Here is a 13,208-nt window from a genome sequence, read left to right as displayed (position 1 = left end):
AAAACCCAAAAGAAATTTTTAACACGTTCTCTGTTTAATTTTTTTCTTTGTTCCTAGATGTTTTCCCCAGTGAATCCCAGTAAATAAAACGTTACTATGAAAGCTCCATTATAACAGGAACTCTTTGGTAATAGGAACCATTTAATGTTCCCGAGGGTCTCTGAAACCAGTGAGGAAATAATACATCCCTTCCCTATGCACTGCTTTCGGGGAACGGACCACAATTTCACCTCATATAACAACCTGTCTAAGCGATCTGCATATCCTGATCAACAGCCAGATGTCAAGACACCAGTGCCTGTTACGAGTACAGAGGCAAAGTCAAGGGTGTGCCTGGGTCCCTGAGAATATTACAGGGGGGTTGGCATGGGAACCACTGCTACTAAGTCTCAGATGTGTTAAAAAGGTGCAATAGGGACTTCCCTGGTGGCGCAGTGGTTGAGAATCCGCCTGCCGATGGAGGGGACACGGGTTCGATCCCTGGTCCGGGAAGATCCCACATGCCGCGGAGCAACTAAGCCCGTGCGCCACAACTCCTGAGCCTGCGCTCTAGAGCCCACGAGCTGCACCTGCTGAGCCCACGTGCCACAACTGCTGAAGCCCGCGCACCTAGAGCCCGTGCTCCGCAACAGGAGAAGCCACCGCAGTGAGAAGCCCACTCGCCACAACTAGAGAAAGCCCATGCACAGCAATGAAGACCCCACAAAGTCATAAGTAAACAAACAAACAAACAAACAAATAAACAAACAGTGCAGTAGGTCTTGGGGGCCCTAAGCTATCAAGTCTACATACCTGTCCTGTATGCGCATAACCCTGCCTGCCTTAGCCCATCCTTCAGGAGGGGATACTACTCTAGAACTATCGGTCATAGGTTCACATTGAAGGCCCAGTACTGGCTATAAACAAGCAATTGTTTTCAGTTCTCCAGAAAAAAATCTTTAAAATGAGGTCTTTGGTTGGCTGGCTTTTTTCTGCACGGCGTTCTGGTTTTCATCTGTCAACAGGAAATGGAGTAATCTGTGTTTGCCAAAGTTCAGTGGCAACCAGCTACTTGTCATGGTCAAGGAATAATCTGGCTGAGCCGGTTGGAATTCCCAGATAGTCTCATATTATCTTTTGAAGTACTTAAAATTCACTTTCTGGCGGAAATACTTCTGTTCCTATTCTTAGCAAACAATTACATGCTAAAGCTTAAAAAAGAAGAGAGGAGACAGCAGAACTAGAGTGTATTTTCATAGGGCAAAGGACAAGAGGGAAGAAAGGCACTTGGAGGGGCTTTTTCTTGGGCAGGGTGGGGTGGGAGGACTGTATTTGAGGGTCACTCCATCCCTCCCATCCCATCAATGGGCACCGTGGTGATGATGTACGAGGTGCTCACGTGGGAATGTGATTGCTTCCTGCAGGCTTGTTAGTGCTGCTGCACGTGCCTAATGAGGTCAAGGAGAGACGGACCCCCCCCCCCAAGGCCTCCCCACAAACATATACACCCGTAACGCCTCCAGACTAGCCAGCAGTTCTGCTGTCACTTCAGTGGTATAGCCTGTCCCCTTGCCTCTGCTCTCACTGTCCTCTCTCCACTTTCTGGTATTATTTCTCTCCCACAAATCTTAAACCATAACACCAGCTCTCTACTCTCGAATTACTCCGTCAGGCAGAGATGGATTCATCCCCTCCTCTAAGGACTGAGGTCTGAAGACAGGAGGTCCTGTCCAAGTGGAAAACTTGGTGTAACCTTTCAACTGATTTCACCAAACTCAACTAACCACGCTTATGCTCCAGGTTTCAAGGAATCCCACACTCAGGGCATAGGGAGCATAATTGATTCCTCTGAGAATCGCCCTACTTCAATTATGAGTAATGAAAAGAATTCCTCATAATTCTTCATACAGAAGTTGGCATGGGAACTGGGGCTCACCAGGTGAGCTGGGCTCAGACACACAGGAGGAGGAGGACCTGGGGCGTAGCCTGAAGAATGGCACAGAGGAAAAGAAACTCAGGACGTACACAGGGAACGCAGGCCGTTCAACTTGCCAAGGATAGAGTGAGTGGAAAAGGAAGTGAGAGGGGAATTGGGCTGGACCAGAACTACATTCTACCTGAACACCAGGAAAAGGATATGGGACGGTTTTTTGCAATAATTTTCTTTCTTTTCTTAATTGCTGGTGGTTTCCATTATTTTCTTCTAAGTCTTCAACTAATGACTAATGCAAAGACCCGAAATTTCAAGATTTTACTTCCCACGTTGTTTTCTATTCTTATTCGACACCAATTAACTTAATCATCTCGTTTCCTTCTCACAGCTGACAAATGCCACAGTGCCTGTAACAGCTGCTCCTCTCCCTCTCTCCCCGTTCCTCTCTTACACACACCCCTCCTTCTAGGCAAAATAACCCAAAGCTACTTATGATGATAAAACAAACTTTCAAATATTTTTACCAAAAACACTTCTCCTAAATATAACTTCCATCATTTTGAGAAAGGCCAAATATCTTTGCCAGATGACTGTATTTATCTTTCTTTAATCTCTGTTATTCCTCTGGCCATTTGTGAACATAACATTACCAGAAGGGTTAGTTAGCTCAGTGTTTTAAGTAGTAGCTAGATGCTGGTGACCATAAAACCACCTTAGTTCGCTAGCAATTAAAGAGGACTAATGATCTAACTAGCAGAAAGTACAAATGGGTCACAGTGAATGAGGATACCTACCATTGATTCTACATTACTTACTATACTGGATCTTAGATCATCTTAGAATATCTTGAGATTACTCATAAGATAATATTTATTCAAATAGTTTAACTCTCAACCCAAATGTCTTGTATCGAAGAGCTCATGGGCTATTGGATATTTGCATCTGATACACATTCTACTTGATATAATGTTGAGTTCCTCTCTTTCCTACTTTTTATTTTTTAATCTATTTTTTCTTTTCTTTCTTCATTGTACTGTGTCAGATTTTACAGTTGGAGAGTTTCATTTCATCTCACAACTATTTGAATTTGATCTCCTTTCTAGTGTTTTAGTACCTTCTTCCTTTTTTCAAATTTTACATAACTGACTCTCACAAAGATGTACAATACTCACGAAACCTTTTATGTGATGAATGTTTAATGCTATCAACATTATGGAAATTCTTAACCTAATTTTCAAAAACACTAGCTAAAGCTCAGAAACATGCAATTCTCATACATCACAACCTGTCAGTCAACATAATGTCAAATATCGTAACAAGAGTAACTTTCATCTATTTAGATGCCTATTCATTTAGTTGGCTAGAGTGATCCCAGGATACCCTGCCCAGTGAAGATTTTAAGGTTTCTATTAGTCTAAGTATCTAGAAGTCAAAGGACTTAATCCTCTTTGTATTCCAGATAATCACCTGTCACACCAAGAGCAAAAAAACGCTTGTGAAAAAAATGAATCATCCGGAACTATTTCATAAATGTATTAGTACCTAAAAAGTGGCGTGCGGATGTTAATAAGGTCAACTAGGCCTTCAAATTCAAAAAAGGTTGAATTTTTAAAAAATTAAAAGTCATTCTTTGACACTGGTTATTGTCTGTGACTAGAAGCAACGACTTTTTTTTTTTTTTCACAGCAGCTGACTTGAACTGGATTCACCTAAACCAGGATAAAATTTACTAGTACAAATTTTAAAATACTGAAAAATTTTCTTTAATTATGCCCTTATAAACTGCAGTACATAGTTGTTATTTTTCAAATGCTACAAGTTTTTAGGGTCTGATTCACTATCTCCTCAGACAGTCTGGCAAGACTTAATTTATCTGAGAGATCAACTACTAAATGGAGAATTTCATTTAATTATATAAAAAGTAAAAAGAATTTGAAAAATGTTTTTACCAGTCATAGTTATTTTAACATTTACTAATTTGAGTGCAGCTGACATAGTTTAGAAAAAAAGATCATCTGTTTCTTAGTATAAAAAGCTGCCTTTAAAAAAAAATTACTTATTCTTGTACATTTACCAACACTGCATATTATTATTATACTAAAATCTTTCCTCCAGTGTACTAAACCTCAGCACTGAATCTGATAAATTATTACTTCCACTTTCCAAAAACTGACCTTCCAAAACTCAAATGTAAGAGAGACTGGAAATAGTGAATCCAACAGTAGAAGGATCTTATTTTTATTAAGGCAATGATTTCACCACTTGTAGTCACTGTAGCTGCCAATTCAGTTTGTGGATAATTTAAGGAGTAATTTCCAATTAAATTAATCAAGTACGCATTGAGGCCAAATATCAGTTATAGTTATAGGTATGGATATAGATACACACACCCCCACAGCAGTAGTAAAGTGAAGAAATGGAACTAATAATAGTAACAATAACTAAAAATAATGGAACTCTTACACAATAGCAAGCATTTTAAAGCCCTTAACATCAGTGGTGAGCAGATGAACACTGAACTCAATAAATACACAAATTGGCATGAACAGAGTCATGAAAAAAAAGTTAAGAGCAGTTTCCTGACATGAGGAGCATGATAGAACAGAGGTAAATCCAGAAGGACAAAAGGTTGCATGTGAAGGGGAAATGGAAGCTGAATAACCAGGAAAGACCCTGCCCCTGAAGAGATCAATGCTGAACCCCTTATAGGGGGCAGGGGGGTCAGTGTGGGGCAGGGACAGGCAGACGGGAGGGGTGCATCAGGAGGAGGGGGGTGAGTCCACTTGTTGGAAATGACCTGTACCATCCCTGTTGATAAACCACAGCTGTGTCTGAAGGCAGCTACCACATCAGCATTCTCAAACTTGACTGTTAGTCATCTGGGAATCCAATTAAAAGTAGACTCTGATTCAGTACATCTGGGGCAAGGCCCGAGATTCTGCATCTCTAGCAAGCTCCCCAGTGATGCTGCTGGTCCGTGGACCAAGCTTTGAGTATCACTGCCTTCAAGGACAGCCTGGCCAATGGAGGGCAGAGAGGAGGAGAGGGGGGCACAGGAGAGCTGGGCTCAAAGCTCTCCCCTTGCTTTCCGGGTCTCTGGTTCTTCATCTATTAACAAAGGAAGATGGGCCCATCCCCAAGGTCTCTTTCTAGCTTTAAAAACTTGGAGCAGGAAGGGAGGTTTATAGCCTGAAGAGCTTCACCTGTTAAATCTGGTATCAAAGGGGAGGCCAGAGCTGGAGGGAATGAAGGACTGTTGAGGAGCTATCCTTCTACAAGACAAGAGAAAAGGAATGTATGTACTTGCCTCTTTCGTCTTATCCCCTTATCTCTACTGGCATGTTTAGACAAAAATACAAAATGACGTGCACACAAGGCTATTTATTGCAAAACAATGGACAAGTCTAGGAACAACCCGAATGTCCATCAGTAGGGGACTGACTGAATAAGCTCTGGTACATCCATATGAGGGCGTACTAACACAGCTGGGAAAAACACAGGAAGTTCTCTATATACTGAGTGAGCTCTAGGATATAGTTCTAAGTGAAAAAATAAATAAATTAGGGTTCAGAACAGTATATATATTCTGCTACTTTCTGAGTAATACAAAATATACTCATATATTTGCTTACATTTCCAAAAAGGACAATGGAGGGACAACCCCAAATGTAACAAAAAATGGTTACCTGTAGGGGGACAGGGATGGAAGGCTGACTTAATACAACTAATGTTATAGTTATGACTCAGTCAATTAAAAAAGAAAATTAAATTTAGAAAATAACAAAGTGGAACAAATAAAACCAACAATGTATCAAGTCGCTGGTGCAATCATACAGAGAAATATTATTTTACTTGCCTTTGAAACATGTTTTTAATCCTACATCCCTAATGGGATATAATGCTAAGGTTTAAAGAACTGCAAAGAAATATTAAACTGCATTCCATAGCAATAAAAATGGCAAAGCGTTAATAACTGTTGAAGTTGGGTGATGGGATTTCATTATGCTGTTTGCCATCATGTAATTTTCTCCATTACTGTGTATGTTTGAATAATTTTTAAAAAATCAACTTTCTGAGTAACCTTCTTTATCCAACATTATTAACACATGCACACCAAGCAAGAACGAGAGAGAGCATAGGTTGGCACCAAAGCCAACCTTTGTCCACCAAAGTGAACGTCAACGTTCTTAATATAACCTCTACCTACAAGTGCAGAGGGAGGCTGCCTCTTACTGTTGTATAAAGTAACATATTCAGCATCTGTACAGATCTTACTTTATGCAAATGTATCTTATCTCATTCCGTTTTCACAACAAAATTGCAGGATGACAATTATGCCCATTTACAGCTGAGGAATTGCCTCAAACTGATTCAAAGTCAAGTCCGTCTATGTCCACACCCAGTGCTTTCTGTCCCCAGCGCCCACACAACAGAGCAGTGGGGTGGTGGCTACCACCTGAGGGCCTGAGGACGCTGCCACCAATTTCAGGCAGAACTTTAAAAATTCATTCTAACTTTTATTTACTCCACAATATACCCACCATGTTGGTTTTCACACGAAAATAACATTTTTAGTGACTTATCAAATACAATAGACCCACATATATATTTTATGGCTTGATGAACCCATGTGATTCCTTATTCCAGTTTTAGAGGCACTGAGTTACACAAGGCTGCAATGAGACAGGGACACCTGTCACCCAGATGCCTCTGGAGGCCCAGCAAAAAAAAGAGGACACGTCCCATTGTCCAACTAGCACATTGCTGGTAGCATTCCCAGCCGATACTAATTCAATTGGCACCTACAAATACACTTTCTGTTGATGTAACTTTTTAACCTGAAAATTCTGTCTAGTCTTTTAAATATACCACCTAGAAATGAGTCAGTGCAATGGCAGGCAAATTAAAATCACATGATATGGTTTGAAAAGTTGCTCAAACTGATTTGGACACATTTTGGAAAGGGGCACTTCATGGCTATCCTAAACAAAAAGCTAAGAGGCAAACAAGGAATTCAACTTTGTAGCAGCAGTCTATCCCAAAGAAAAATGAAACAATAAAATTTACTACTCTATCCTTTAACAAAATGACAGCAATTTTTTAAAGATAAACTTTTAACCTTAGAATGTTTTAGACTTGCAGGATTATTGCAAAGATAGTACACAGAGTTCCCATATATCCCATATCTGGTTTCTCCCATTATTAACAGGTTACATTAGCCTGGTACATTTGTCATAATTAATGAATCAAGGTTAATATATCATCATTAAAGTCCATACTTTATTCCATAATGTCCTGTTTTTCCCTAATGTCCTTTTCCTGTTCCAGGATGCAATTTTGGTTTTCTCTCAATTTAAAAGTCAACCATGGGAAGGCTATTTAAGCAAATATAATAAATACAAGCATAAAAGACTAAAATGATGCTTCTCAAGGCATGCTAAGCCCAAGAGAAATGCAAATATTGGATGAAATCACCATCAAGACTCAGCTCTTCAACAGACCAATCCTGATCTATAGCTACAGTAACCACCATCTTAAGAGAACCTACATTTATCAAATACATAATGAGTTTCCATGTATGAAAAGTGAGTTGTTATATGAAAAACACCAACCTGGAAGTGAGTTCTAGGTACTAAGACTGGTTCAGTCATGCTAAGCTGGGTGTCATATAACTCAGGACAACAAATAGCTTCTTGGGGACTGAAACTTACAAAACACTTCTCTGAGTGAGTAAGCCATTGTCCCATTCCTAAGGTTAGTTTAATCTAATTAAGGCATCAAGAAGTAAACACATAAAAAGTTAACCTTGAAGTTCTCAAAGAGCAAGGCAGGATGACAACAAAAGGTGTCAAAAATGAACACATGACTAATGGAAAGTGAATTCAATAAACAGGCGAAAATTTCCCCAAGAACTGAATTGAGGGAGAAACCGCATCAGAATGATTCGAAAAGGGAAGTTAATCTTTCTGGGCTAGAGTTTATCTCGAAATACAAGGTGTTAGACTAAATTGACTCTTAAGATCCCCTTCTGTATCTAAAATTCCACAATCCTTTCTTATTTCAGTCTCTACAGCGAGGTTAATGCCAGGGATATCCCTATCCCGTCACTGGCCACAGAGGGACTCAGGCAACATGACCACAACAGGGTCTTCCCACCAGCTGCCATGGAGTGATTTCCACCACAAACGGAGAGCGCTCTTCCTGCCTGACAATGAAAACTAACCCTCCATTCAGGTCGTTCATATTAGCAAACTACCAAGCAACTACTAAATAAATTATGTTAAAATAAGACACTGGGCCAATAATTTGAACTTGAAAGAAATGTACTACATTACTGCTATGTTACATAATTCACATGCTCCACTAATTTGTTAATTCAACCTGGCCCAACTGAGCACTTTCGCAAAAATCAAACTTTTATCCTTTATGGATAAGGCTACTCAGAGCTCTCAGATTTTCCATGGCTTTTCTACTTTTGCACGTTCCTCAAAGCAAGGTGTGACAACCTTGCCGCTACTGAGGCTGGCTGGACACCTGTTTGTAGTAGAGGGCTGTCCTGTGCACTGCAGAAGGTTGAACAGCATCCGTGGCCTGTCCTCATTCAAGGACAGTCAAAAATGTCTCCAAACACTGCCAAATGTCCCCTGGGTGGGAGGAGGCCAAATCAACCCTGGTTGAGAAGCACTGCCTTGAAGCAATTCATGATACATATAAATAAATAAATATAATATTATTTCAATAGCAATGTAAGATTTCAATGCGGATTAAATGGCTTCTAAAATATCTTTTATTAGACCATATAAACCAGTATTTGTCTCAGAAAATATTATCACTGTGGATGACCAAAGAAGCAAAATTATGTTTTTTCCCCTCAACTGTTACGAGTTAGTACTTTTAAAACCAAAAAAAGAAAGTATGGATTTGATAATTCCCTAGAAACACGGATCAGAAGAAACAAGGGTTAGAAATCATTCTTCATCCTCTCCATCCCAGGATTCTAAAGTAAACATCAGATTCTACAACCAGCAGCCAAACCACGCAAGCACAAGGCAGAAGCCGGTCTGGGAAGGAGGCCAAAACGGACAACTCATGGCCACTGGGTGCCACCCAACCCACCCACACTCCGCCTCCGAGGACCACGGGGACACGCTGCCCAAGGATCATTTTGCCACCAGCAATTAAAACACACCCCACTCCCTAGAAGAAAATTAAGGCCAGGGAGAGAGGAAACATCTAATGGGAGTAGGTGCTTTCCTTATAAATGCTTTCAGCAAAAGTGTCGAGGTTTTTTTTATATGTCACTCTGCTTAGTTTAGGGGTGGGCTGGAGAGGAATATTTTATAAGCAACAGTGGAACAGGATGAGTAAGTTCTTAAGGGAAGCCTGAGAGACTGCGGGTTGCTGCCGCTGGATTTATAATAACTGGTTTTAAAAGTTGTTTCTTATAATAAAAAAGGTCATTCCTCATTTTTGTGATTATGAAAGCTGATTTCTTCTTTTTCTGTAGGTGTCAGTGTGACCATGTAGAAGTCACCTCCACAACCTGCTTAGGTCAGAAGAAAAGGGCTAACTCTATCCACCCTGTAAACTGCATCCAGATGCCTCCTTCCTTCATGGAAGGATGCCAACGGGTGTCTTAACAGAAAGAAGCTGGGAAGCACAGATGGTTGCCAAGGTGACTTTAAAGAGACCCAGGCAGTCAACACCTACGGCTGGGAGACGCTGATCACCCAGCATCACCACCACCTGGACAGAAGTCCCTAAAGCAGGCTCAGTGGAAAGGCTCACAAGGTCAGCTCTGGATCCCAGAGCCTGAAAGCCAGCCGGGAGTCCTCCACCACGCAGGGCACTCTGCAGCTGCTGCTTCTGCTGAAGATCTTTGTTTCCACCTCCTCTGGCTCCCACCAACCCCCCACCCCCATGGAAAGAGCGCACATCAAGAGAGAACCGGCTGTGCCCAGCTCCCACAGGTGGGCAGACGGCGGGCAGAGACTCAATCACACAGGAGGACCACGGAGTTCAGCCCGTGAGGCACTAACCAAGCTAAATGCTAATCATGGCACAGAATCATGCACATCAAAGATCATTAACCAGGCGCCCGGGCCCCTTGGCAGGGATGAGAGTTCACAAGCTGCAAAAATTCATTTAGATAAAGTTACAGCCTCTTGTTGCCAAACACCCGGTTTGGGTCATTTCAGGAGAAGGGCGCCGCAATAGCACGGGAGGCGCAGAGCCAAACGGGGGCGTCTCGGGAGGGAGGGGGGCATTTCTTGCCTTTCTTCCACCACTGTTCTCCATCCAGAGCCACAGCTAATTCTCTAGGGTTTACTTTCTGTTCTTCCTTACCCCTCATGAGGTGTAACTGTGCCCTCACATTCGAGGGAGAGTACAGGTGAGGAAGTATCAACAGGTGAAGTCTGCGGGGTCTGTGTCTGTGATTTCCCATTTCTCCAGGGAAACATCTCCTTTTAAGGTGATGGTTTTGACTCTAGAGTTGCAAGTCCCACACCAAAAGGATGGCAGGCCCCTCTCCATTAGAGCGGCTGTGCTGCTTCTCCCACATCCAGGGACCCAGTGCCACTCAACTCTCAGGTACAACGAGAAGTCACCATCAAACAAACAGGGTCAGAAGTTCAACTGCAGATTCCTGACAAGTGTTGCTTCTGACATGCCTCGAGCTTCTGTACACGCTCCTTCTTCCCTTCGTGACTCATAGCAATCAGCACCAGCTCCTCGCTCAACCTTTGTCTAAGGCAGCCCGAGTCTCTCGTCGTTTACGGATGGATTCACCCCAAAAGAGCAACCACTGCCCTGGTTTTCCATTCCAGTATTACATAATGCAATTACATATTCGCCACGGAGCCTTATTTGTGACCGAAGTGTAAAAATGTAAAAGCACACTAACTCCTGTTAGTGAGATTAACCTCAAATGGAAAGACAATAGGTTCCTGGAGATTCATTTCTTTTAATGACGTTAAACGCGAGAACTCCTTAACTCAGAGTCTAGAAAATGTAAGGGCTGGTTTTCTTTTCTCTTAAAGGGAATACAAGTTTCTATGTCTGGAGGCTGAGGAACGTGGGGAAAAGACAATGAACAATGATCTAATCGTCAGGCACCTCACCTACAATTTTTTAAAGTTCATAACTGAGTATCTATCCATATAAGAGCAAAAGCATGTAATCTCTGAACACAAGTGAAAACTAAAGTTAGGAGTCATGTGACATCCTCAAGCACTTCCTGTGAAGGTTATAAAACAAACAAGGAAGGTGACTGTATCCCAGGAGGTAAATCTAAATCAATAAAGAGGCGGACCCCTGTCCTACCTCGACCTCGTTGACTGCATTCGCTATGCTTTAAATTGAACTTGATACACAATAAAGTCTAAAAAAATGTTTTTAAATAAAAGATCTGTCCTCATTTCACCTGGGGTTTTGTACCAAATTTCCAAACTCTGCATGACAGATCCCTTCCACTGTGTCTATTTTCGACATTTCAGGAACACAGTGATGACAAATGCAGTAATTTATTCATAAAGGGGTGACGGGGGAGGGAGGCACCAGAGCAGTGGCTGTATAATAATTTTTCAGTGCACTGAAAAGAAAATAGGTTTCAAACAAGATGACACAGATGAAACACAAATAATTTTTCACTGTCTATATTTTGATTTCTGAATCATGCAAAAAATTGCTTAATGGACATGAGAGACAGAGAGATAGAGAAAGAGAAAAAGAGTGAAAGAAAAAGAAACAGAGAGAGTGGGAAAGAGAAAAAGACTGAAAGAAAAAGAAACAGAAAGAGAGAGAAAAAAGAAAGAAAAAGAGAAGGAAGGGAGGGAGGGAGAGAGAGAGAAAGAAGAGAGAGAGAGAGAAAGACAAGGAAAGAAGGATCAAACAATTCCCCAAATCCTGGCACATTTAGATTAAAGCTAATGGATCTATTATAAGAGAACATTTTCTTGATGTTCACCAAGGAAAACAGAATCCTTTGTGGCACTTACCAGATGCCAGGCAGGATGACCTCACTTTAAAGGGGAGAGGGATAGAGCGAGGCTGGTCTAGATGCAGACGGCTGTCGGTTTCCCCTGACAACAGCAGCAGCGAGGAGAAATCCTGGACTCAGCCCGGTCCCCCTGTCGACAGGTGATCAACAGCCTGGAGCAGGAGGTGCCGCGTCCGAGGGAGGGAGGGGCGAGGGGACGGCTCTGCGGCAGCTACCGCCCAGGTAGGGCCCTGCTGAGAGCCGCCCACCCCAGACGCCCCAGAGCTGTACTGGTCGGTGCCGTGCTGCAGCCGGTCTGGTCTGGGAGCTGCCGCCGCCGCCGCCGCCGCCGCCGCCTCGCTCAAATCGGCAGCAGATTCGGATGCGGGGGAGATGGAAGCGGCTCATCCGAGGCAGCAGAACCAGAGACTAGAGGGGGAACTTTGTGGGTTCAAGCAATGCCAGAAACAATTCAAACAAACCGCACCCTACAACACTGCCCCCGCAGCGAAACAGGAACGTGACCAGCCAGTTCACAGGTGACCCTGGAACCTTTGGAACCCCAAGGCACACAGAATGTCCCTTCCTGAAAATTAATGGCATTTCCTCCCCGCCCCAAATGTTCATGCCAATGTTGAAAGGAAGGGCATTCCAGGAGAGCAGAAACCCCTCTGGATACTACTGTTTAAAGAATTGCTCCACTGTCATTACATATACGGAATGAGCATATATTTTCATCAGACAAAACTGACTTTGGATTCCACCTCCACCACCTTACTAGCTGGGGGACACCGGGCAAGTCCCTGGCCTAACGCACCTCTGGCTTCCTCATCTGTAGAAATGGAGCCTTGAAACGCCCTCTCTGGACTGTGAAGTATCAGTGAGATCCTGGGCGGAAAGGCTGTCCTAAATCAGCCACAGACACCCCGTCACCTTCCCTCCGTTGAAAAACTGATCCAACGCACGGCCAACAGCAAATGATGTTTCTCCTACTATTTTAAACCGATGTCTCCAATAAGTTAGGGGGGCCAATTTTAAAATCACTTTTGCATACAACAGTCAAAGATAGGTCATATAGGCCCCCAGCCCCAATCCTGCCGGGGACACCAAGTTGCGGCCCACATTAGAGCAGGTTTCTGTCCCCAATTCCCTCTAACTTCCCACTTCAAGGCCAAGAGCATGCCCACGTTTGAGAGCACAGAGTATTTAGGAAAAGAATAGGCTCTTAATTGAGCCCAAAGGTCTTTTTTTCTTTAATGTTCCCTTTAAAAAGGCAATTATTTCTCAAAATGGAATCCCCAGGTTCGTTATAAGACC

General features: G+C 42.6%; 1 protein-coding gene across 3 annotated transcripts in view; it reads right to left on the bottom strand.

The window, feature by feature from the left end:
- The window catches only part of NEDD4L (NEDD4 like E3 ubiquitin protein ligase), a 338,047-nt gene that overhangs the window by 193,588 nt on the left and 131,251 nt on the right, over positions 1-13,208 (bottom strand). The window contains exon 1 of one of the 3 annotated variants that reach the window (XM_068563774.1): positions 11,911-12,002. The exons of the other annotated variants lie outside the window; for them this stretch is intronic. The gene's annotated coding sequence lies outside the window, so the exon portion shown is untranslated. Of the gene's footprint in view, positions 1-11,910; positions 12,003-13,208 lie in introns of those variants that run through there. 3 annotated transcript variants of the gene reach the window in all.

The sequence above is a fragment of the Eschrichtius robustus genome, chromosome 14 (assembly GCF_028021215.1).
Source record: "Eschrichtius robustus isolate mEscRob2 chromosome 14, mEscRob2.pri, whole genome shotgun sequence".
NCBI lineage: Eukaryota > Metazoa > Chordata > Mammalia > Artiodactyla > Eschrichtiidae > Eschrichtius > Eschrichtius robustus.
This window is presented reverse-complemented; position numbering and strand designations above follow the sequence as displayed.